The following is a 25,232-nucleotide window of genomic DNA, read 5'->3' as shown; positions in this document are numbered from 1 at the left end:
AAATATTTGCATAAAATTGCATACATATGTATACCATGTATGTCTACTTCTGTGTATAGAAATTTTACGACTATGACGTGTGGCCGGCCGCGGTAGTCTAGCGGTTCTGGCGCTGCAGTCCGGAACCGCGGGACTGCTACGGTCGCAGGTTCGAATCCTGCCTCGGGCATGGGTGTGTGTGATGTCCTTAGGTTAGTTAGGTTTAAGTAGTTCTAAGTTCTAGGGGACTTATGACCTCAGATGTTGAGTCCCATAGTGCTCAGAGCCATTTGAACCATTTTGACGTGTGGGGCTGAAGATGGCATCAATGTAATGCCGAAATTTTAGAGCACTCTCTAAAGTACTTTGTGTGTGTGTGTGTGTTTACACATGTGCGTAAATCAGTGGGAAACATCTTGCATCTCTTTATGTAAATATCTTTGAATTTCATGTGAATGTTACAGAAGTACCGCGTTTCTTGAAAGGTAGCACTATTTTTAAGCAATTGATTGCATTATTTTTTAATTGCCCTGATTAAATTGAGATTTTACGACTATGAAGTGTGGGGCATGAAGATGGCATCAATGTATTGCCGAAACTGGTAGCACCTAAGAAGTTCATAAAGTAAATCTCTACAGTACATACCGCTGTTGGTAAATTATTGCATCAAGAAATACATGCCAGACGTTGTTCCACGGTCCATAATGGATCAACGAAGATCAGATTTAAGCAGGTGATGTTACTTTAGTTTTCCAAAGTGCTTTACAAAGTTCTCAATACTGTCTGAATGTTCTGCTTTGTGCTCGCCAGATTCAGCCTCCGACATGAGTCCAGGATAGATGAGCGGAGGTGTGGTGGTGGTGTCCTGTTGGGCACTGGGGTGCCAATAAGACTTCCTTCACTTAACAGACATTTAATAAACGTGAACATGGTCCGTAGTAGGCTGTAATGCGATGTTTATTTAATCGTGCTATTAGCTAATTTCGTCTTATGAAAATGACATGAATTACAGACGTTACAAACGTGCTTGACAGTGACGCTTAGTCGAAATAAGCTAATCGCAAGATTAAATATACATCGCAATACAGCCTACTACGGACCACTTTTACGTTTATTAACCCTCTGGAGGCTGTAGATCCCCTCAAATACCAAATTTTAACAGACATTTACTTCCAAGAGTTTTACACTCACTCCACCTATTTTCCACTGATACCTAGCAGCAGCCGCGTTGAGCCCACGTGCACGAAGGTGCAGAGTAGCATGTAACTGCCTGGCCGGCAGTCTGCAGGCACAGACTCTGGCGTTGTCAGAAGTGATTGCCATAGCCCCTTCATAGGAAGGTCCAGTGGCCGGTGCGTCGCTACATCCCGGCGTGTCTGTGGAAGTCTGTCAGAGCCTCAGTGCTCCCGTTGAGTGGAGCTGTGATTGGACTTGGTTCCAGAAACCTGCATGCTCCTATTGCCAGTTGCTGAAGAAGACGCAACAATGACACATACGATAGCCCGAGAGACAGTTTCACGATACAGCTGGTAAGGCAGTACTCGTACTGCCCGGGAGTGATGGCACAGGCGCCCTTCTCACAGATAAACAGCTAGGAAGTGGGCAAATCGGTTCTTTATTCAGGGAAGATTGGTCTAGATCTCATCTCTGGTCTGTCACCCTTGTGACTGGCAGGAATGCAGCTCGCAGAGTTGAAATTCCTTCCACCGTCGGACGGATGCGGTCTCGTAACAGTGGACTTCAGGCTGGAGTCGGCTGTAGGCACGTTGTTATATTCATCAGCGCATCCTCCAACTAGAAGAGCTGACCTTACCTCTCATCCAGTGAAGCAGATGAAATGGCCTAACTCTGAGGGTAACTAGAAGAAAAGCGAGGGTTTTGTGGTAGTCGATAATTTGATTCCCCCTGTACTGATAACCGAATGTGCTCCCACTTTCCGAGCCTGTCGGTGCTCTCGGCTGGCCTAATCTTTAACTTCAGAACTGTGGAGTGTTCCTTCTTGCAGAGTTTGCAACCTGTAAAGTGTTCTTGTGTCATTCCTATTTGAAATTACTACACGTAACATCATTACAGAAGAGCGTTGTGTCTGCTCTGCATTGTTGTCTATGTGCTGAATGATGTGTACCTGACGTTCTGTCTCGCACACTATGAGCTCCGTGTCTATTTGTATTTCATCTCTCCGTGGCTGACATTAGTCACGCCACCGTTGCATGGTCCATTGATCTGTGCAACTTAGCGTCTTCCCAGCAAGTTCCAATAAAATGTTATTCCTAGAGTTAATTACTATTCTGATGATCGACAGTATTTACGGAAAATTCGAACGGATAATTATTTTCAAATTGAAATTACTGTAAAGTGTCATGAGATAGACATGCAGGAATCACATACTGAACTCGCTAGCTGAGCGTTTTGCTTGTTCCAGCAAGTCTTGACTTGCTGACCTCCAGTATGCGTAATACGACATGTATGCCATTTTGCGAAACACACATGGGCAGCACACCTTAAAGCCCACCTGTCGACGAGAGTAAATAACGTTATTCTCTTATCGGAAATTCGTCCTTCATTTTATACGCGTAATATTTTACCGTATCTTCCTTCGCCATCGGCGTTGTCGTTGTTACTGTGAGACACCGTTATACCAAGATGAAAGGCGCGTCGATCTTGGAGCATGAGATATGATGACCTTAAGCCATTGACAACACACAACGGTCACAGTAGCACCTGATTCCAGATTAGCTGCAGTAGTTAGGATCTACGAACTATCCCCGCTTGACCAGGTCCCCAAAACTTGACTCGTAACGAGATCCCTTCAAAGCAAATTGTCATAACGATCGTCTATAAGGGCTTCGTACAAGGAGAAGAAATGTTACAGTTTATGGAATAATAACATATACGACCAAACTGTCTTGTCTCTTCTGCTTTATTTAACATAACTTCGTTCACAATTTCATTTCGCATTCACCACTCATTCACCGAAACCCTTTGATGAACAGTTTTGGTTGCTTGACACCAACAGTCAATGATAATTATATAGCTTTTCTCCTTTTTATAAATTGAAGCCCGCTCTCCGCGATATAATTAAAAAAAAAAAAAACGGTCTCAATACCGCGTCCCTCGTGATATGCGAGTAGACTTATCCCGGAATTGACCGCCCTGTAGGTGTATTCAATTTAATGACCACACTTCGCTATCCGCGATTTCGTGTAACTAAATGTCCATTTGTTAGTCTGATAATACACCGTAGCTATTTAAAATTCGCCCCTATATTTTTCACAACGCACAATTAGCACTTCTTTACTTTTTTTTTCTAAGAGTAAACGGAAAAAGAGACGCCGTATCATCGGCTTAGTCGATATAAAGCAAAACATCTTAATATGCCCAATTTTACCTCTTCTTATAGGATTGGCTACCTTACTCATTAATTTACTACATATTATTTCCAATAACATTAAACAGGTACCGCGTTATATTTTAATTGTATTCAAATGCATGTTACTACTATTATGACCGACCAAATCGTAACAAATCGCGCGGCCTGCGTTTTAACGATAACTTTACGCTATTCAAGTTCCGTTACAGCTATCTTGACTCGTAATGTTACACGACCCCCCTGACTGTGATGTCTTGAAGAGGATTCCAGACAAAACAGACTTATTTTTTTGTGTACTGTGACAGGAGAGGGTATTTGTTTCGGCGAATACACTCACTCTCAGATTCGCTCAACAAGTCAGTACATACATTCTACAATATTTAAGTTGAGTTAATGGGCCTAGACAAAATGCCCTTAACTAAATTCCACATTTGTTTATAGGTTGTCTTAGAAACACTTCGCACTAGTCACTTCATATTCACACCACATTTTCTTTCTTGGATGAAGCCCTCAGTTCTTCAACCGACTGTGCAAGGCAGGGATCACAGCCGGGTCCGACGATTGGCATCCTAGGCCAAAACCCTTATCAGGCCACTTGTTTAACCAGAGAGGATTTGGTCCTTTTCTTTTCCTCTTAATTCTACTTTTAAATCATCCATCCTCACTGTTCGGTGAGAGGATAAATCGTATTTCAGCGTCGTCATTGTTGCTGATACCAAGAAAGTATTTCATGTAAATCTTTGGTACATTCTTTAATTTTCTTTGTAAGTTAGTATAAGTACGTATTTATCCACTGGTGCTTTTATTTAGTCCACTCTGAGTGTAGTCTTGGTATCATTCAGTGTTTCTTGAATCTATATTTTGCTCATTATTGATAATACTTCTTCAGGTCTATGTGAGGGAACAAGCCCTTAATTACATCAGTATCACAATCTGCCAGGAGGTAGCTCCCTTCAGGAGGTATTTTCATTATTTTGTATGGACCTGTATATAAATATTGCCATTTCTTATTCAGTCTTTTCCTGGTTGATGCTTTTGGGTGATTCTCTCAATAAAATTTCTTCCCCTACATCATATGTGACTACTTTCTTCACATTTTTATCAAAACGGGTTTTTCTCAATTGTGCTTGATGCTTCAGGTTTTCGTAGACCTTCTTCACCATATCATCTTTCTTGGTAATCTTCTGTTCTATCGCAGGTAATTTCTTCATCCATTCTGGCACAATACTTTCACCAAATACTATTTGGTTGGGTGAATAACCTGTCGATAAGTGTGGTAAGTCATTATACACTTTCTCAAATTCATATATCCAATCGATCCATTTATAATGTTGTTTGGGTATGTACGTCCGTAAAAATCGGTTCAACTCTCGGAAGATTCTCTTCAACTGGATTTCCACAAGGGTAAAATCTTGAGATGTAAATGTGCTGGATTCCTTGTTCTTTCATAGTGTTTCTCCATACTTTGCTTGTATAATAAGCAGCGTTGCTGTCAAGTTCATTATAGGTTTGCCGTGTTCAGTTATATAGTTGTTGATAAATTTGCGTAACATGGGTTTAATGTGGAGATTTTTCAAAGGATATAATTTCACATATTTTGAAAAGAGATCATAGAAAGCCAAAACATATTTGAACTGTCCACGTGTCATGGGACATGGCCCACAGACATCACATGACACCAACATTAAAGTTTGTTGTGGGATGATCGGATGTAATTCTATCTTCCGACAATAGTTTATGGGTTTTGCCTTCTGGCATATTTTGCACTTCTTAAGAATATTTGAAGCTAGATGTCCCAAATTTGGATGATAGCAGTATTGTGCTATTTTGGCTGTACATTTAGCGGCACCAAAATGACCCCAATTCAAGTGAATGTACCATACTAGTGATTCTAAATATTTATGTGGAACACAAACTTTCCAAACATCTTCTTCATCCTTCCTCCGATACAATATTCCGGATTTTATTTGATACTGTTCTTGAGAGTGACTTAGCGTTTTGCTTTCAACAGCATGTCTAATGGCTTTCCACAACTTATCATCTTCTTGCAGTTGTCGAAGACTTCGACATAGCTGTGAAATCTGCCTCTCACAATATTGCCTTGATAAATTCATGACTTTAAAGCCAATAGTCCGTTCTTCACACTCATCGTCATTCTTTCTTTTCGGTAGTCTTGAAACAGCATCGGCTATGATGTTGTCATTCCCTCTGATGTATTTGAGCGTAATATCATATTCTTGCAGTAGCAAGGCCCACCGGGTTAAACGTGAATGGAACATCAATCCTGTTAAAATAAAAGATAAAGCTTTGTGGTCGCAGAATACAATGATCTTCTTTCCATATACAAAATATCGAAACTTTCTAAGGGACCAGACGACGGCCAGTACTTCCAATTCAGTAGTACAATATGCACGTTCGCAGCTAGAGAGTGTTCTGCTGGCAAACCCAATTATTTTGATGGTACTGATATCTTCTGGATTGTCCATCTGGAAAAGAGTGGCACCCAATCCTGTTTCAGAAGCATCCGCAGCAATACAAAAATCTTGATCAAGTCTCGGATGATGTAACAGTGGAGGATTAGTCAAAAGCTTACATGCATTCGGAATTCCACTCCCACATGACATTTTTTCTTAACAGCCGTAACAAACAGTCTTGGCTTCCTAACTGATTGGGTAAACATCGTCGAAAAAATGAAACTAAGCCGATAAATGACTTTAATTCCGTTCTATTCTTTGGATAAGCACATCTGTTAATTGCATCCATCTTTTTAGGATTTGGTTTTATCCCTTCAGGAGTAATTATATGTCCAAGATATTTCAATTGGTTATGAGCAAACTTGGATTTGCTCAAATTTACAGTAACTCCGTATTCCAAAAATTTCGCAAAAACTCTTCTTAATAAGTCCAAATGTTCCTCCCAAGTTTCAGAAGCAATTAGCAAATCATCCACATATAAAGTAACTTCATTCAAAAGGTCTCTGCCCAGTACGGTATCTAATGCCGATATGAAAACACCACCGCTAATTTTCAACCCAAATGGCATGACGGTAAACTGGTAACTTCGGCCCAGAAAAACGAATGCAGTATATTTTCCAGATTCTTTCGATATTTTAGTTTGCCAATATGAACTACGCATATCCAAAGAAGTTAAGAAGCGGGCACCATAGAACAGTTGTACTAACTCTTCTAGGTTCTCCGGTCGCGTTTGTACAGGTATAATGATCTTATTGATCTCTCTGGCATCCAACACCAATCTGATGTCACCATTGGGTTTAATTACCGCCACCAGAGGGTTACAATATTCGGAATCTGAGGGCTCAATAATACCCCATTCTAACATTTTATTGATTTTCTTTCTGACTACTTTTTTTTGTTGTCCATGGGATAGAATAGGAAGTACGACAAAAGGGTTTACGTGCATATGTCTTCATATGGTATTCAAAGTCTTTTATTATACCCGGACGTTTACTAAAAATCGACTGATATGCTTCCAACATGTAGTACAATTCGTCGCTTTGAATAACAGATAAATTTTCAGATTCTAACACCTTTTCCTGCAATGACATTTTATCCATCATTTCTTCAGAACATTCAATAAGGCAGATATCATACACATTTTCATCATCAATACTGACATATTTTACCATTAGATTCATACACAATTAATTTGGAATTACTCGGCCCTTTCTCACGGTGGCTGTCAAAACATTACCATTGGAATTAAATATACATTCACCTTTCTCTAAATTAATGATTGCACCGGTCTCACATAAAAAATCCAAACCCCAGATACATGGTACTGTCATTTTAGGAACAACCAGGAATGTACATTCTATTTGAGCCCCCTGTATTGTAACGTCGACACGTACCTCTTTCACAACTTTTTGCATTTTTGCGCTGAACGCGCCAGACACGGTACATCCTGTGATAGGAAAAGTGGGCATTTTTATCCCTCGGCTTATCTGTTTTAAACAGTCCAGCGTCATGACATTAATAGTCGCTCCAGTATTAATTAATATTTCAACATCAACATTATTTATACTTGTTGGAATTATTGCCTGTAAAATTTGTGCGCATTTATTAGATACTTCAGGTTTTTCTTTAATTAATTCATTCATTATATCCTGATCATTATTGTACTTTAATACTCTCAGTTCAAATTGATGCCTGCCTTCCTTCTCCTTTCCAGTCATCCTAGGAAGGCATTTGGTGACTGGTATTAGTTTAATCTATCTCGTTGAGTCATCGGTGGGGGTTCATGAACTTCCACAATCCGTACAGTATGATCCGAGTTATGGTATTCACCCAGTCGCACATTGGAGTCTCCTTCGCCCTTTGGTATAACTCCTTGTGCTGGATGAGGACTCGAGGCATTTGTTCCATCCTGTCGCTGAACATTATGCTTCGAATTATCTTCCCAAGGTCGAATACAATTGGGTTCATCACTTGGGTACCGGTTACTCTTATTAATATCACTACTATGCACGTTCGCGTCACCATATCGAGGTTTACCTCTAGCACAGTAAGTATCTCTTCTATATTTATTTTAATCATTGTTTTTATTGCAACCATAGGACGAAGATTGTCCACGCTCCTGTGATGCGGATTTGACCTGGTTTTCAGAATTATTATTGTCATACGTTAAATTATTATTATTATAATTATTCGTATTACTATGAGTGTGAGTCGACATTTGATTACTACTCATTTGTCTTGCGTCTTCCATAATCATATCTATAGAGTCAATCAGCGACAAGAATTGTTCTACATCGTGGTCAGGAACATTTATTAACTTTTCACGTATATTTATGGGCAACCTTCCCTTCAAAATTCTGATCACTTCCTTGTGAGAAATTGGATCACTCCAATAACGTGTCTTATTTATGTACTTTTCAAAATATTGCCTTAAAGTACTACTTTTACTGTTAAAATACTCAGGTAGATAAACCTCTTTTCTTAATTTCTCTTGCTTACTCGACGACCAGTATTTAGCCAAAAAAAGCTGTTCAAACTCAGCGCAAGTATGGCAACTTTCACTTACTTCGGCGGCCCATAATGCGGCTTCTCCGGTAAATTTGGATACTATAATTTGAAGTCGGTCGTGTTCTGACCAGCTACGTGGAAATATTCTTTTGAAATTATTGATAAAGATTTTAGGATGCAGGTTGTTCTTTCCAGTGGAGAATGTTGGGAATTGTCTACTTTTAAAAATGCTGTTCTCCACCTTTAAAGAAGACAAATATCCTCGCTGACCAAAAGAATCATCATCTTTACCAACCGAATCATCAACTTCCCAATGCAAATTTTCACCACAATTGTACTTCGTATTATCACATGTTCGGTTGTTTTTCGACCTATTCTCCGAACGTTCGTCCTCTGTCAACAAATTTTGTGATGACTTCATACTAACTCCGCCAATTTATGATTGGTTTCCTTTTGCCATTTAGGTAACTCATCAACTATTTTGTCTTTTATTTTCTGAATTTCGCTAGTGAAGAGCTTAATTAATTCATCATTTCTACTTAGGTGCTCATTGATATTTTCATTTGGCTGGGATCCAATAGTAGTCTTAACCTTGTCTACAATTTCATTTCCTTTTATTTCTATCCATTCAGATAGACCTTCGTCAGGTCTTTTAGTTTGATCTACTAAATACTTGTCAATCCCCTTACGAACATCGGACTCAAACTCGACTATTTGTTTCGAAAGCTCTTCTATCTGTGCGCTAGCATTGAAACAGCTGCTTTCACACTTAACCATCCTATTGGACAGGCCATCATAACTCTTCGAAACTACCTCATATTTCCTTTATACGTCATGAAGTTTTTCCATTAAATTATTATATTGCCTTTCTAAGGTGTTAGAAAACTCTACATCTAGTTCTCCAAATTTCGCATTTACTTGAGTCTCCCAGTCCGCCTTTAATTCTTTCTTAGTATTTTCCAGTTTATAATCAAAGGTGTCCAGTTTGCTTTCCAAAGAATCCATTTTAACTTCTAATGAACCAAATTTGGCCTCAAATTTTTCATTTAACTTTTGATTGTCCTCTTTTAATTGCTTATTATCTTTTTCTAGTGAACCAAGTCTTCCATTCATTACGCCCATTTGAGTATTTATTGATACCAGCATATCAAACATTTTTTGATTAATATTTACATTTTGAGGATCAACTTGCTGATCTACTTCCGAAACCTCAAGATCTTTATGTTCTCCCACGCTGCTTACCTTACTTATCACTGTATCTGAATCTCCTAACGGCTCTAAATCAATAACTGTATTATTATCTGTACTTGTCTCCTGTCCCACATTGAGCTCATGGGATGCATCATCCATATCCTCGGCACTTTCCTCTCTCTCTCTACTCATTACTCTACTCAACTGCACATTATCATGTATTCTTTTCGTTCGTTTTGACATGATTATTCACTACCAAGACATACACTTATTTTCACTATGTATTTATATATATTTATCTACCAAAATCACAAGTCTCAACTTCCTTCTTTTTATAGTTATACAGTTATTTTAATCATACCTGGTAGTATCGCTCACTTTTAGCGATTATTGAAAAATACCTCTTTCATTGGACAGACTCACTGGCTGCTACAATATTTTCCAACTCTAGGGTTCGTGAATCCGGATGACACTCGACTCGATGCAGCAATGCTCCTCGATCGAGCCCCACGTTGGGCGCCACTTCTACCGTATCTTCCTTCGCCGTCGGCGTTGTCGTTGTTACTGTGAGACACCGTTATACCAAGATGAAAGGCGCGTCGATCTTGGAGCATGAGATATGATGACCTTAAGCCATTGACAACACACAACGGTCACAGTAGCACCTGATTCCAGATTAGCTGCAGTAGTTAGGATCTACGAACTATCCCCTCTTGACCAGGTCCCCAAAACTTAACTCGAAACGAGATCCCTTCAAAGCAAATTGTCATAACGATCGTCTATGAAGGCTTCGTACAACGAGAAGAAATGTTACAGTTTATGGAATAATAACATATACGACCAAACTGTCTTGTCTCTTCTGCTTTATTTAACATAACTTCGTTCACAGTTTCATTTCGCATTCACCACTCATTCACCGAAACCCTTTGATGAACAGTTTTTGTTGCTTGACACCAACAGTCAATGATAATGATATAGCTTTTCTCCTTTTTATAAATTGAAGCCCGCTCTCAGCGATATAATTAAAAAAAAAGCGGTCTCAATACCGTGTCCCTCGTCAGATGCGAGTAGACTTATCCCGGAATTGACCGCCCTGTAGGTGTATTCAATTTAATGACCACACTTCGCTATCCGCGATTTCGTGTAACTAAATGTCCATTTGTTAGTCTGATAATACACCGTAGCTATTTAAAATTCGCCCCTATATTTTTCACAACGCACAATTAGCACTTCTTTACTTGTTTTTTTCTAAGAGTAAACGGAAAAAAAGACGCCGTATCATCAGCTTAGTCGATATAAAGCAAAACATCTTAATATGCCCAATTTTACCTCTTCTTATAGGATCGGCTACCTTACTCATTAATTTACTACATATTATTTCCAATAACACTAAACAGGCATCGCCGTTATATTTTAATTGTATTCAAAAGCATGTTACTACTATTATGACCGACCAAATCGTAACAAATCGCGCGGCCTGCGTTTTAACGATAACTTTACGCTATTCAAGTTCCGTTACAGCTATCTTGACTCGTAATGTTACAATACGACGCATGTTTCAGACGTTGAACCTCCTACTGAAAAGAACAGGTAAAATTCTGAGTGTGTGGAGTTTTCAGTCCTATTTAATGCTTTAGTTTTTGATGCAACGAAATTTAATACAGATACTATTCCAGTGTTTGAACTGTAATAGATCTCTTGTACATATCTTCCAGATATTATAAATATGACAGCGTTTTGATGAATAGATGAGCTACAGTAACATAGGTCTGACTATACAAAATTTTAAAATATTTCAAAATGTTTGGTCTCAGTTTGATGGAAACTAGAATTCAGCACTGAATACATGAATCATTTCACCTGTAGACCCACACACTCTTCACCCTTGGATTTGTGAGGACGTTTTTGATATAACACCATCAGTAACGCTGTACCTTGGTGACACTGTATGAAGTCAGTGTCCTTGAACACATGATACCATCAAGATGGTGGGTGGCAGGAAATTTAAAAAGTTAAAGATGCTCATGGGCTAAATTGTGTTGCAACAAGAGAAGTCTCACTTAGGTCTGAAAATTTAATGTAACTTTCATATCCTTTTGCCCCGAAAATGTATCATTTTGCTCCTATAATTTATGAACTCACCCCAGAAACGAGAGAAATATAAATACTAGAAATTGTAGTAAATACTTGTGGCGAAAATTGCAATTAATCACAGAACATATAAGGTTTTAAGCAACAAATAGCTTTTGTTGTCTACCTTGCGTGAAGTATAGCCCTGGAATGTTAAATGCTCAGAAAGATCTTAGGTAATTCTCAAAGCTCAATATAGCTCTCACCGATACACTGGTCTTTCGAAGAATCTGGAATAGAATCGAGGTATCTGGACCCAACCACTGTATGCAAGTGTTCCTTTACCTTACCGTGCTTGATTCTAGTATACGTATATTCCAGGGAAAGTATTTGGAATTTCTTTTTAAATTTCGTATAATCAGACCCGTGTTTCTACAGCTCACCTATTCCTCAAAAACGCCGTCGTATATCGGTCTGCAATGTATGTATAACAAATCATTTAAAGTCCACACATACACGTACAATCCGTATTTCACCCAGTGGTGCACCGTGTCCACCGCATTGGACAACTGTGAGAAGCTGCTTCTTTGCCGTTTTCAGTTACTCCTGAGGCTGCAAGTGCACGCAGTCCACTGTAACGGACACTCCCTACTGCCCTACTGGTGGTGCGCTCTGCATGCATTTGCAGACTCATGACTGACTGAAAAGGCCAAAGATGCGACCATTATAATCTGTCCATTGCAGTGGAAATCGTGCACCACGTAATTAATTCCTTCGCATAAAAACTAATGCATAAACGCAGGATCGAAATTTCCATCCAGTGCGCGTTTTACCCGTTCTTTTCAATATTAAGTTCAACTACCAAATTATGTGTCAAATTATGAGTATGAACGAGTACAAGAGACGAGTTTTGACGTGAGAATAACGTTGTTTACTCTCGTGAAAAAGTTGACTTTAACCTGTAGTGCCAATATGTGTTTTGCAACGCGGCATGTGTGTCATATTACACTGATTGGATGTCAGCAAGACAAGATCTGTCGGAACAAACAAAAGGCTCCTTCAGCGAGTTCACTCTTGCAGATTCGTGCCTGTCTATCTTATGACTTTTTGGCTTCATTCGAACATTGCACGTACACAAGTGATGCTTAACGTAATTTTTTGGATAAATACTTTCGAAAATGGCATAAAAAATGGTCTGGATACTTCTAAGCATTCTGTAAGGTACTTTGAAATGCAGAAAAAACGTCGTTCACGTAACTGTTCGTTGATTCCTGAAAAAAAAAAAAAAAAAAATCTTTTCGCTGCATTTGAGCACTCTGTAAAGTAGTAGGCTGATGCATAAGTTCGTAGCATTTTTGTTCTGAATGTTGGTATTTAGGTTTTTATGGGTTTATTTAACGAGTGTTATTTTTTACATGTAGTTCGCTGTTGCTGTTTGAGTTCAGATGTTGTCATTTTGTCATTTGTAGATGGCGACTGGGGCTGCGGACCCTAGAATATGGAGTTCCAAGTGGAGAAATCGGAAGATTTTCGACATATTCTTCTGTCTGAGTTCAGTAGAGGGGTCATAGCAGCGGAGGTAGGCAGAAACATTAGCGCTGTTTATGAGGGTGAGGCCATTGCACAGAGCACGTCAAGAAAATGTTTTTCTCATGTTAAAGAGGACAGTTTTGACATTAGTGAATCTCCACATTCAGGAAGACATTCCGTGTTTGATGAAGATCGTTTAAACGCATTAACAGACAATGATCCACCTTAGTGTACTCGAGAACAGGAAAATGTGACATGTCATCAGTCCACCATCGTGGGACATTTGCATGTAATGAGGAAGGTTCAAAAGTCGGGTGTGTGTGTACCGCATACTCTAAGCCAAAGTTAAAAAAACCAACAGGTCACCATTTGTGGGTCTCTGCTTCCTCGTCATCAATTGGCTGGTGAAAAACACCAACCATTCCTATCACGTATCGTTACTAGCAGCGAAAAATGGTGTCTTTATGCTAAATAAGGAAAATAAAGGAACGGTTGGGTCCAAAAAAAGTAGCAACTCCTCGTACAGAGACCTGAGTACACTCTTAAATGATGTTATTATGCATCTCATGCAGCAGCGACAAATTTCTTCCCCGAGGTGTAACCATCACTGCTGACATTTATTGCCAACAGCTGACACATCTTGCAGACGCAGTTTAAGAACAACATAAGGGAGACTGCATGAAGCGATGATACTTCACAACAACGCTCTCCCGCATTCTGCTAGACTGACAAAAAACACTATACAGGCGTTGGGTTGGGAAGTCATATCGCAGCCAGCTTATTTAACTAATGTTGCACCCTCAGTTTTCCGCTCTCTATCGAACAGTCTTAAGAAACTCTCTTTTCGGATGAAAATTCGCTCCGAATATGGCTCGACGAGTTCTTCGCTCGAAACCATGTGATTTCTACAGTAGTCGAATGGAAAATTTACCTCAGAGTTGGCAGTCTGTCGTGAATAGTGACTGTATGATTGTTGTGTTTATTGTGGAAAAACACTACGAACTTCTGCACCAAACTAATACTCGGTGTGTGTGTGTGTGTGTGTGTGTGTGTGTGTGTGTGTGTGACTGAGTCAGTGAGTGAGTGAGTGTGAGTGCGTGGGCACGCACTTCAGAGGAAGTTATTTTACGTAAATATTTTTGAGTATCATTTGAATGTTACGGAAATAAATATCGTAGAACATGACACAATTTTTACCTAGTTCACTGCATCATTTTATTAGTACGCTAATTAAATAGAGAGAAATGGATGTCTACAGAATTTGACCCAAGCATCCTGCGCTTTCAACACAAGGTTTGACGCCAGAAGCTTCCATCTTCATTCTAATTGTTTGCTTCAGTTTAGTACTGCGCAGTGATTGGCTAGAGATCTGAGGACGGGCGGGAAAGAGATGAGGATGATCGATGGTGAGGGGGAAAGGAGGAGGGGGACTTACGATATGAACAAGGGGGTTCGGCTCATGAAGTTATGGATACGTCAGAAACCCGGACCACGTAAGCAAAATAGGCTGGAATACTCATAGATACACCGATCAGCCAGAACATTATGACCACCGACCTCCTATCGATACAAACAAGTCATGGCGATAGCAGCGTCACCTGGCGAGGAATCAATGCTAGTCAGACACGCACGGTACATGTAGCTTCAGTGGGCGCCCTGTCCTTGTGTAGAATGGGGAAGGCGCGCTATCTATTTGTTTGATAGAGGGCAGATTGTGATGGCCCGGAGGCTAGACACGAGCAGTTCGGAAACTGCACAACTTGACGGGTGTCTGACGAGTGCTGTGTTGCGTGTCTTCAACATGTGTTGAAACCAAGATCAAAACACGTCCAGACGTCGTGAGCTTGGGCGGCCACCCCACGTTACAGATGTCGGACGTTGTAGGCTGGGCAGACCAGTAAAACAGGACAAGCGGCGAACTATTGCCGAACTAACATCACACTTTAATGCTGGGCAGAGTACAAGTGCTTCTGAACACACAGTGTACCGAATACTCCTAACGATGGGCCTCCGCAGGCGACGACCCAAGCATGTGCCAATGTTAAAAACACGAAATCACCAACTACGAGTGAAATGAGCACTTGACCATCGGCGCTGGACGTTTGCGCAGAGGCAGAGCGTTACATGACCTGATGAATCCCGATACCTTCTACATCATGCCAACAGGACGGCGCGAATCCGTCGCCTTCCAAGGGAACAGCTCCCTGACACCTGCACTGAAGAACGGAGTCAAGCAGGCGGGAGCTCGACTACGCTCTGTGGAACGTTCACGTGGGCATCCATGGGTCCAGCGGAACTCATGCAAGGCACCATGACGGCCAAAAAGTGTCGTACACGGGTTGCAGACCACGTACACCCTTCATGACGATCATGTTTCCCGATGCAGTGGCATTTTACAACAAGCTAATGCACCATGTCACGAATCCCGGAGTGTGATGGACTGGTTTGAGGAACACAGTGGCGAGTTTCAATTGATGTGAAGCCCCCCAAACTTGCCACATCTGAACGCAGTTGAACACATCTGGTATGTGACTGAACATGGCATCAGAGCTCATCGCCCCCCTCCATGGAATTTACGGATATTAGATGACTTCTGTGTGCAGATGCGGTGTCAGTTCTCTCCAACGTCCTACCAAGTCCTCATTTATTCCATGCCATGACACGTCGCCGCTGTTATCCGTGCCAAAGATTGACATACCAGCTATTAGGTAGGAGCTCGGAATGTTCTGGGTGGTCAGTGTCTACAACTAATGTGTGCTGCGAGCTGTTGAAATGGATGGCTGTTGAGGCCAAAGAAGTCGATACTGTACAACCACTGAGAAAGTTGCTGCACATTGCTCGTATAAGGCTTTCACAGGCAAATGGGGGCTCTGCCGGGGTGGTACAATGATTCACTACCTTGTTGTGGGACTCAAATTGCTCACATTATCAACGAAAGTGCCTAGTGGGAGGGGTAGGCTGATAGAGAGTTTCCACACGCACTCCACAAAGAAACCTTGGGCGGACAGCCCTCGTGAAACATCTATTTCCAAACTGCATAATAGTAAGAGAGCAACGCTGTTGCATAGCAATGTATTTGTTGTTGTAAAGAGAAAAGAGGGCACATTCTATAGACTATCCCATACTGTGTAGGAGAAAATGCTGGGGATCCTTAGACTATTAAACAGTTATGAAAAGGTACTCCGTTAATTGAGATAGTGATATGCAGTCAAACGCCAAAATACTGCAATGCAGTCCGCAGCTCGTGGTCGTGCGGTAGCGTTCCCGGGTTCGATTCCCGGCGGGGTCCGGGATTTTCTCTGCCTCGTGAGGACTGGGTGTTGTGTGATGTCCTTAGGTTAGTTAGGTTTAAGTAGTTCTAAGTTCTAGGGGACTGATGACCATAGATGTTAAGTCCCATAGTGCTCAGAGCCGTTTTTTTAACTACAATGCAAAAACCTTGTCAACTTTCCCATTGCCGCTAGAATGCACAGTTCTCTTAATTAAAAGCCTTTTATGGCTATGTCACCTTGTGTATACGTAGTCCCTAACGAAATTAAAGATGAATGCGTAATCGACGTGTAGAACATGCTGAGCCGGCCGGAGTGGCCGAGCGGTTCTAGGCGCTATATCTGGAACCGCGCGACCGCTGCTGTCGCAGGTTCGAATCCCGCCTCGGGCATGGATGTGTGTGATGTCATTAGGTTAGTTAGGTTTAAGTAGTTCTAAGTTCTAGGGGACTGATGACCTCAGATGTTAAGTCCCATAGTGCTCAGAGCCATTTTTTTTTTTTTTTTTTTTTTTTTTGTCCTGTGCGTGGCTCATACTGCACGTCTCTTCACTGTGTAACGATCTCAATACACACGATGTAAGGTGCTAAGGTTCGAATGGGCTGCACTATTTATTATTCCACCGCTGTTCCGTTTAAATAGAAGTAGTAATAATGTGAAGTGCCTGAAAGTATTAAGTTCCTTCCGTCAGTTGTATCAGGTGTGAAGAAAATATTTATTTTTGTCATTCAACTGATAGTTCACCTTATTGTGACGACTGTGGGAATAAACAAGGTACTCGTCCTTACCAATATATACATTATTCAAACATTATCGTAAGAAATGTGCTACAGGACCCAGTGTCTGGACTGAAGACCACAACACAGACTAATACACTGGCATCAGTATATTATACCTACATACTATGACATTATAGAGCAATTGTGTGTGAAGTACAATACTGGCCATTAAAATTGCTACACCAAGAAGAAATGCAGATGATAAACGGGTATTCATTGGACAAATCTGTTATACTAGAACTGACATGTGATTTCATTTTCACGCAATTTGGATGCATAGATCCTGAGATATCAGTACCCAGAACAACCAACTCTGGTCGTAATAGCCGGCCGTTGTGGCCGAGCGGTTCTAGGCGCTTCAGGCCGGAACCGCGCTGTTGCTACGGTCGTAGGTTGAAATCTTGGCTCGGGCATGGATGTGTGTGATGTCCTTAGGTTAGTTAGGTTTAAGTAGTTCTAAGTTCTAGGGGACTGATGACCTCCGAAGTTTAGTCCCATAATGCTTAGAGCCATTTGAACCATTTGAACGTGCTGAAACGTATAAATGCTGAATGAGAAGAAAAGAGAAGAAAACTTGGTACTGACCTTTAACTTACACTCATTACGTGATTATATATGGGCTGGCTTCTTACGTCTTAGAGTCTGTCAATATGTCCCAAACCCTATGCACTGCTTTCAACGCCAAAGATCTGTGCACACCGTCCCAGCATGCTGGTTAAAAGACCATATGATACATGTTGTTTGCTCACTCATAATGTTCACTCACAGTGTGAATTTTACCACTATGTTGTGTTAATTTCTCTGGCACCTATACTGAATGGAAAAAGGACTCCAATGTCTACTTACAAAAACAAAATATACAGGAACTCTTTCTTGTAAGACAGTTACCATATATGGAGGGAAAATATATTTTCAAGGCTCTTGAACCTCCTGCGTTCACAGCCTCACTCTCCACTAACGTATAGCAACTACTCCCGAAATCAGACAGCCCAACGCGAACGTTCCGTGCAGATGCTAGTATACTCACCTGTTTTAGCTGTGATTGTAAAAGCGTTGCTGCAGTTGTTAATAGGGCTGGCAAACCAGCGTTCAGTACAAAGTAATATAGGCAAACTCCGCTCATGAAACGAAGAATTAAACTGCGATATCTCCATCTACTTCTTTACCACTCTCCCATCAGAAAGCAATAACAACGATCAGACCTAAAAATCCGTTAGCTGTAGAGTGTCAGTTATGTCTTACGGGAAAGATCGTCCGAAGTACATAGAAATATGTTTGGACGATCCACCAATTTCATCTCTCCCCCCCTCCCCAATGACTCTTTCGTGACATATCTGGAGGAATTGTAAGTGCTATCTTACATAACAAGCTTGTGCATGTACCTTCAAGAGATGCATTTAAAAGCCACAGAAAATTCTGTGCTGCCAGGACTTAACCTTTACACGAAAGATAACGTGAGTGGTGAATTGTCAGATTTCTCCACCGAATTACAAGTGGCTATAGGAACCACTTGACAGCACAATACTTACAGATTTCGTTATTAGACAACTCTCTATCCCATTCCTTTTACTAAATGACATGTATGAACAAAAGTAGTTAGAGCTCTCCTACAATCTTAACCAGGGTGGAGTAATTGAGAGGCCGTTAGATGGCACAACATGAAGCATTTTTGCCCAATCTCAACCTGCCCTCACAGACACTGTTGAAACTAATCTGCATTTGTAAATGGCTTTTTACTAGATTTAAGAACGTGCGAGCGCTACAAACTCGTCACCACAACTGACAGATTTGCATGTTACGCGACATTTCACTCATAAATTGGTCTCTGCGCAGAAAAAAAACACCATTAGACTAAAACAGCTCCTTACTGTATTCCTGATAATACTGGATAAGTAAGGATCGCTCGATCATAAGAAATTGGAGGAAGTAAGGTTTATATATGGACGTTCATTTTATAATTACCAAACGTTTATTCAGATTTAAAAATCTAGCATCAAATTGCACTGTGACACTAGACAAAAAAACACACAAAATTTACATTAAGTACTGAAACTAATTATGTGGGACTTTGATTGACATCGTTAGTAAGACTGAAAGAAGAATAAAATCAAAGCTCCTCATCCGTGCAACTCGCGTTTTCAAACTAACAAGAGAAAATAACCCAAAGAACGCCACATTCGAGATACACGAAGAACCAGTTAAATGCGAGTTCTTCAGCGGATGGACTCTGAAACTTGAAACTAACACTTCATGCTACTAACAAAGTGCCACTAACATCTTTAAACAGCAGTCAGTACTGGACGACAGCCAGGAAGCGTTAGATAATAATTCCAAGTCTTCTGTTCTTTGCGCAAACTCCGTTGGCTTCCTTAATATGCCATATAAGTACACATAAACAAATTATTAGGTGGATTAATTTGAACGGTGTTTTACCATTGGTTGATGTAGCACACAAAGAGTCTAGTAGGGGACGCCGTACACAGGATAGGCCAGACTGAAATTCTGTTGAAATGAAAAGAAATTTCTCACATTTCATCGGAAACGAAACAGGCGGTATTGTCGTAGAAATCCTTCCTGAATAGATACTCACCAGATTTCAAGTAGGGACTTGAAGACGAAGGCAACCATGCAGCTTTGTGTATGGGACTAACGTCCGGAAATCAATACTTCAGAGTATCGCGAGCAGCTCTTGGGAATCTCCCCAGGACACAGCCTTATTGTTGAGTAAAGCTTTTCCGCCAGAGATTTTCAGCGGTATAGCAACATCTGTGACTGGTAAATCATATCACAAATGTCATCCTCCATACTATTAAGTCGTCAAGCCCTGTATCTTCTAACCATGGTATTAGAAAAGCCGTCCTTTTGTGGAGTGAGGAATATCTGTCAGCTATTTGGGACACATGAGTTACATTATGCAGGTTTAAGAATAGGCCAAGTGGAAAGACTCTCACAGCCTTTCTGAAGGCGGGGGCTAAGGTTAGCCGAATCATCATTGTTAGAAAAAAGAGATGGAGAATGTTTTAGACTTCTCATAACCGTTCGAAAGCGGCAATGGAAGATTGACAGCAATTAGGAGGCTATCAAAGAATAGAAGTCCTTGCCCAGTGTCTGCCATACTAAACAATGATGTCCTATAAACAACACCTAGGAATATAGGACAAACGACGGCAAAGCACCTTTCTGATTTGACTTCCACCTGATATATGAATCCACACTCCAGCAACACAGGGATTATATGGAAGAACACAGATTAAACTTCCCGTCTAACGAATTGGAGATCTGCAACTGTCCCTTCTCCACGCGGGAAGTACAACTGCTCTAATTGTGGTACATTACGCAGCTTCTTTATCAGACAGGATTCGATATGGAATGCTACAGCACATAGTCATGGAGACAAGAAAAGTACTACTATGCATGTTCAACAAAATATTGACTGCAGGCTACTACTCGGGTGTGTGGCGAGAAGCACGTATGACGGAATGGGATTATGAAACCCCTTCTCAAGCCAGGAAAGGACGGATTATCTGCAGGTAGCTACAGAAGTGTTGCGCTCATCAGTCGTGTGGGAAAGACTTCTGAGCGCACAATTGCACGATGCCTGGTATGCACTCTCGAAACCGGGGTATTCCTCAGCCACCTTAAATCTGGTTGGGATTCCGTGGGCGTCTCCTAATATTGTTGCTATTCATACTCGCGGAACGGTGGTGCTTCTGGCGTATAGTCGGTGAGTCATATTCCGATCTGTTTTCTCGCCAGAATGGTTTTCCGAAGGGTTCACATCTGAGTGTTACCCATTGTACTACAGTAAGCAGTAGTATTCCCCACACGATACAGGGCCTAGTCAAATACTGATTATCTGAGAACGACTCTTCGCTATTCTGTTCTTCCTCCGTTCTCTGAAACACTAAGACAAAATAAAAGGCGCATCACGAGGGAATTATCCGAATGAGGCGGAATACAGACAAACAAATGATCACAATTTCAAACAAATTGTATGATCTATTCAAGAGAGAGAACTTCGCAAGTTGGGCAAGTCAATAACGCGTTGGTCCACCTCTGGCTCTTATTCAAGAGGTTATTCGGCTTTGCGTTGATTAATAGAATTGTTGGATGCCTTCTTAAGAGATATCGTGCCAAATTCTGTACGACAGGCGCCGTCAAAATCCACAGACGGTTGGACGGCCCCGCCCATAATGTTCCAAATGCACCAGTTGGACATAATTTGGCACGATATCCCTCAGGAGACAGCCAACAACTCTGTGATTCGATGCCAAGCCGAATAACTGCTTGCACTAGGGCCAGAGGTGTACCCAAAAATTTTATGTTTTTTTTAATCGTTCACTTCATTATTTAAATTACCATAACTTCGATGAAGGGCAACATTCTAGGTTTTACAACGGCACTGGGGTTCTTGGGCCTATTTTTGTTCAGCGGCTAATACAGCTTCCATGGATGCACGATATGAAGTGTAATTGTATGAAGAAACCAAATATTAAATTGTCTTAGCGACAAGACCTGGCTAGTAGATCACTCTACCCCAGTCACATTTTACAAGGTCTTTACTCCTACGTGACTTCACTATGGCTGCATAGTGTACGGATCAGCTATACCTTCCTATTTAAAGATATAATATGAAGTCCAACATGCTGGCATTAGATGTTCTTCGGCAATTGTTCGTCGATATGTATCACGTACGGTACTTTTATCCCTATGGGTACATATTGACAGTGGATGTTAGTGTTGTTGCCAACATTGTTTTATATCCAGTACATTTCCTGGAATTAGCGGATACATGGGTGATTTGTTTTGTTGTTACTTTGGCGATATTGCATATTTGTGGTCTTTTACTTACACAAATTACACATTTGTTATGCTAGTGTGTTTATGGAGTTGAGGGATATGACTGGATTGCTGTATAGTAATATCAATGGAGCATGTGTTTTTTTTTTTTTTTTTTTTTTTTTTGTAGACTTTAACGCTATTTGTATGCTAGGTTTTAGACCGTGATTTACATTGTTTATGAATTGGAGGTTCTTAGAGTATGTGTGATATTATTTCGGTGGATTTGCATTGCCCAATGAACATTTGTTTATTAGATTTTTGTTGTATCTGTTTACTCCAGCTGTTTGGTTTTATGTTGTTAGGTTGTTTCGTTATATTGCTGGTACATCGCGTATTCGTAGGTGTTCCAGTTACGGATATACATGAGTTCGCTTGCTTTGCTGGTATAATTCGTTGTACGTGTGGGCTCTCCTTGTGTACATTACATAATTGAAAAACGTAATTATTATATACAAAATTAAGCAATACAAATTAGACGTTGAATTTTGTTTTGTATGGGTACTTGAAGTATGTCTCTACCATATAATTTTACGATGTGATTTATCCCCGTGATTTTTGGTGTCAGTACTCTCATTATACTTTACTATCACGCTATGTATGTTTCCATAAAAGAGGCCCGAACATGATGCTTTTTCACGTCGATACTGGTAGTATGTTTTGAATAAACGACGTTTGAATTACAATACAGCTGTAGGTTAAAATTTTCATTATTTAAGGACATTTTAATGTTTTTCTGAATAGCTGGTTCATCCGAATAACTGCGGAATCATTCTGCCATATTTTATGCAATAAAGTGTTTATCGTTACTTTAAATTTATATCAACTGCACCATCAGAGAGACTGGTAACATAACGTGCAACACGTCAATGATTGCTTTTGTGGATATGTAGTATTTAATGTTAATTGTAACTATCCGTACCACTACACTGAAAACGGACGCTGATGACTTCTCAGTTTACAGCCAAAATTAAATTCATCCATCCATCCATCTATTCAGCTATCCATCCATCCACCAATCTGTTCATTCATCCAACTTATATCAATGTCGTAACCCCCAAGAACTCTTATTTCTAAGTTTTTTAGAAAAGAGGCACGTGCTTTCTAAAAAAATCAATAAATACTAAGAAAATTGCAATTCATACTTATTACTCCGTCCTGTAATTTCATTTTCGAATTGTTACTGATGAATTATGCTGTATGGACTTCTAGAGCCCGTTTATTCCCGTGCTTGATTAAGAATTAAATTTTTTTTATGAGTTTGACGACAACTGCAGTGAATATCTTGTATATTACGAAGAGGAGAAGGATGGATTCTACTAATTTATGTGTTCTGTGTCTCCCTCCTGTTTCGTTAGCATAATGATCCCAGAACTGGAGGACTGTCTTTTTCCGCAGACATTCTATAAATAATTTTGTCTGTTTACTTTGTATTACTATGACTTCAGCTTTGACCATTTATGAAGAAAATCTTTTCTCCTCGGACGCATGTCTTTTCTTCTAATCTCCAAATGTTTTTGCCATCTTATTTGGCATTAATTATGGTGTGTCATTATGTCATTATTAATTAATTGTGTTTATGGTGAATCTCTTGAGTTATATAACTATTTAAAGAAATCATCAAAGACACGTACAGTATACTCTCTACTGTTAGTTTCTGTACCAACACAAGTGAAACATGACGCCTACGGGAAATAAAATTATTTTTTCTTTCTTTCGATCTCTTACGGATTACAGTTGCATTCCCTTAAGGCAAGCTGTGCGAGCCTTTTTTATTGTTCTCAGAATGCTCTATCTATCTATCTATCTATCTCTGTCTCCCTTCCTCCCTCCCTCACTCCCTCCGTTGCTCTCTGTCTCTCTTTGATGCCTGGATAAATTCTTTACATGCGCGTGCAACATTTTATAGTAATTTTTAACAAATATCCTCCTTACCAAGTTCATAAGTGTTCACATTCTAGCAGATATTAGAATGTAGTTTTATCGGTGTGAATACGCGATTTTGTTCTCTTTTAATAGATTCATAACTAGTGGCTCGCTTTTGCGAAATGTATCTCTTTGTCCTTTTACTCCATTTGCAGCTCTCCTAGGATAGGGGAGTACTAGCAAGGAAAGTGCATCGGCTAGAATGCTCATAAATACAAGAAAATCTGTTTAGAATATAAACTGCTCATTACAAAGACAGTCCTATGAGCCATTTGCACGTAAAACGTAGCTTCCATATGTTGGCACACATGTATCTTCAGACAAATAAGCATAGTCTGGGGCAGCGGACATATTCAGCGAGATTATTCCACATGCCTTGAAGCCAAATTTAATTGTGGTCAGTCACTCCCGCATTAAAATACGTGGTCCATCTCTCCCGATTATGTGGGAGAGACTAGTTTCATACTTACACATTTGTCAAGTACGCAGTATAAAAACTGGGTCAGTATTGTTCGAAATTAATCTTATTACTAGAATTATATAACTACACGATAAAGTTTTTCGGCTTACCAGAACCTAGATATGTTTGTTCTCCGCAACTAACACTAAAATAACAGCAACGCCGTTACATCACGTTTCTTCATAAAAGAGCTTCCTCACAAGCAGCGGAAGCTGCTCTCTAACGGCCCATTTCTGAAATATACCAATGGTCCGTCTCACCAGGTGTTCCAATTCTTCCGAACTTACCCTACTTACGCCATTCAAACATAAAATATATGCATACGCACCTAATTGTCATTTTTATGAAAGTGCGCATCTTAATATTTCTAATTACATATCAAACCCAAAAATCCATTTTCATTCCAAATACAGATTCTTAGTTAATGATCTTTTAAAAAATATTGTTAATAAGGACTGTAAATGGTCTCAGTGCGACCGAATGTTTATGACATTACTTTATTAAATTTCCAGAGGTGATAAGAGTCATGGGACAGCAGTATGCATATATGTGCATGTACGGCGGTAGCATCGCGTACACAAGGTATAAAAGGCCATTGCAGTAACCATTGCAGTAGCAGAGCTGTCATTTGTATTTAAGTGAGTCATGTCCAAATGAGTCTGGCGTGGATACGGCTGTATGATAGGAATTAACAGACTTTAAACGCGGAATGGTTGTTGCAGTTAAGCGTGTGGGACATTTAGGGAATTCAACATTCCGAGATCCACAGCGACAAGAGCGAGAGTACTACACACCAGTCAACATCCCACCATGGACGATGCAGGGTCCGCCTGTCTT

This window comes from Schistocerca piceifrons, chromosome X, assembly GCF_021461385.2.
Source record: "Schistocerca piceifrons isolate TAMUIC-IGC-003096 chromosome X, iqSchPice1.1, whole genome shotgun sequence".
In the NCBI taxonomy this organism is placed as follows: Eukaryota; Metazoa; Arthropoda; class Insecta; order Orthoptera; family Acrididae; genus Schistocerca; species Schistocerca piceifrons.
This window is presented reverse-complemented; position numbering follows the sequence as displayed.